We start from the raw sequence: 2,948 nt of genomic DNA, 5'->3' as shown, positions 1-2,948 counted from the left end.
CCCAAATGCATGAATTAGAAGGACCATCTGAATCTGCAATAACTGCAGTCATTTTAAACAAGCATCATCTCATATAAAAAATCATACGCAGCAACTTAATTGGGAAAATTCTTGACAATATTCTTTTCTTACATTCAGTTACTACTCAGTCTGTAGACTTGTACAGCTTTCTGTTTTAAAACACAAAACATCTATTTAAGGTTTTACTCTCTGAATGTCCATGCCTTCTGCACTTTTACCAGGTTTAAGAGGAACTTTAGCATTGTCAGGTTTTAATTACAGTCACTGCGATACTTATTTACACCTACTTCTGTCTTTCTCGAACTGGAGTGGTGTTAATGTTTACAGGTTGAGTGGATTCTGAGAGCTCGCACCTACTACAGCTCATTCTCTCACTGTCTGCCTTCCACCCACCTCACTAAACTGAGAGAAAATGTTTTAACATGAACTCCACACATTGTACAAATCTCTGCATACTGTAGCAAACCCTTTTAAACATTTTAAATTCATATACGGTTAAATACTTGACAACAATGATGATGATGATGATGATGATAAAACTACCACTACTTCATCTTCAGTAAATGCTTTATCCTAGTTAGGGTAATGGTGTATCCACAGCCAATTCCTGGATCACTGGATGTGAAGTGGGAATACACCATGGATGGGACACCAGTCCATTGCAGGGCACCGTGCACACACATTCACACCTAGGGGCAATTTAGCATCGGCATGTTTTTGAGAGCTGGGAGGAAATCGAAGAACCTGAAGGAAACCAATACTGACATGGAGAGAACGTGTGAATCACCACACAGACAGTAATCTGAGATTAGGATCAAACTGTGGAGCGGTGAGACAGCAACATTACCCGCTGCACCACCATACTGTACACCACTGCTTCAGTATCGAGATAAATGGATGAACTGAGGTTAACAACATGCAGAGTTAAGTTTCAGCACTGTTTGTCTGACACTGATCTGAGCATACTGGAATGAACCTTTTTTGTCAAATTCACTGTGACAGGTCTTCAGACAGAGCCAGTTGTGAGTATATGTAAGGGATAGCTGGCCTGTAGGACAAAAGAGATTCTCAAATGAATGACATAATTCAACACCATTATGTGTCATTACCTAATCTAGGAGCAATATTCTGATTCTACACAAGAGATAAAATGGAGTCGGATATAGCCTGAAATCCTCTGACCACTAAATATAGTGGTAAAAAGATATTTGACATCTGTGTCTGAAAAATAGAGAGAGTGAGAGGGAATGTTGGGAATGGTCACTGAAAGCTTTGAAAAAGGGTGTGTCTTGCTGAAGGCAGAATATGTAATAAGTGAATAAGGGCGCCTCCACGTGGCCATTTTCTGAAATGACAATACACCATCACAACAGCTGTAGGGCTGAGCACTAAACCACATTCATCCATCTTCTATACCACTTATCCTACAGGGTAGTGGAGAACCTGGAGCTTATCACAGGGAGCATGGGGCAGCGTACACCATGGACAGGGTGCCAATCCATCACAGGGCACACTCACATACACATTCATACACCCATTCATACACTACGGACACTTTGGACATGCCAATCAGTCTATCACGCAAGTCTTTGGACTGGGGGAGGAAACCGGAGTACCCGGAGGAAACCCCCGCAGCACGGGGAGAACATAAAAACTCCACACACACAGTGCACGTGGGAATTGAACCCCCGACCCTGGAGGTGTGAGTCCTGAGACACTTTGCTCCCACTAAATCACATTTTAAAAATATATATATAAAAATATAGAACACCACCTTTGGGCCTGATTTACTATTTTGAAAGGCTACTATTTAATAGACTATATGGTTGCAAAATGTTTAAAGTGTAGAACCAAAAGTCCATGAGATTAATCTTGACCATTGGAAAACTTTTTCAAAGCTAAAAAGGGGGTGTAAAGGGCTTTGAATCTAAACAGTAGTATGTTGATTTTTTTTCCCCTATCGGTCCGTCCGATTACATTTTAGCTTCAGATCACGTGTCTGGAAACGGGGCGAGATTGATGGCGAACAGAACGCTATTTTGAAAACTAGTATAAACATTGAAGAAGAGTCTTCCGGAGTTGCGAGTTTTGTTCAGATGGCGTCAGAGATCATTTATTTGTCCTCAAAGAGGAAATCTGTTTCTATAGCGATGCGTAGAAAGCATAAACACAACAAATTAACCATCAAAACAATCACAGACGTAGAAGAGACAAGGAAAAAACAATGCCAGAGCATAAGATGGCATCACAGTGGCTGATTACCGTGTGTTTAACGCTTGTATAGCCATAGGCACAAAACTACTACAGATGAAATTTCTTCACCTTTCTTTCTTCTTTCTATAGGTAGTCTATACCTGCGGCCAGAAAGTGGGTGGTCTGGATCATTAAAAATATTATGTGCCTTCCTGAGCGTATATGAAATGACACAGTCCAATAAATTAGAAGTAAATTAGTTATCTTTAAGAGTTGATTATTATTTGGTAACTGTTAGCATATGAAAGAAACAAATGGCACCGTACACAAGAACCAGCTCAATAATACTTTGATACAGAAGAAGCACAAATAAACAGGGTGTTGTCCCACTACTGTGTTACTGCATTATATTATATTTCACTTTATTTCATTTATACTAAAACAGCTTGATGGTGCTGTTTAAAAAAAAAAAAACATCTTTATGCCTCCCTTTCAGGGTAAATTACACATAAAATAAGAAAAAGTTATTTTCTGTGCATCTTAATGGGTTGCGCCACCTAGCGTGCAGGAGTAAAATGCATTCTCGGTCAGCGCCTCCTATCGTGCAGGCGTGAATTAGCTGAAGGCGATCAATCATTTGGCGTTCGGTATGAAAGCAGACTGTGTCCGAAATCAGTGACAGTAATTAATCTGTGACAGTACGCATTGCATTACCGTTGAAACAGAACGTACTA

The sequence above is a fragment of the Ictalurus punctatus genome, chromosome 11 (genome assembly GCF_001660625.3).
Source record: "Ictalurus punctatus breed USDA103 chromosome 11, Coco_2.0, whole genome shotgun sequence".
Lineage (NCBI taxonomy): Eukaryota > Metazoa > Chordata > Actinopteri > Siluriformes > Ictaluridae > Ictalurus > Ictalurus punctatus.
The sequence above is the reverse complement of the archived record's forward strand: the minus strand, read 5'-3'. Positions refer to the sequence as shown.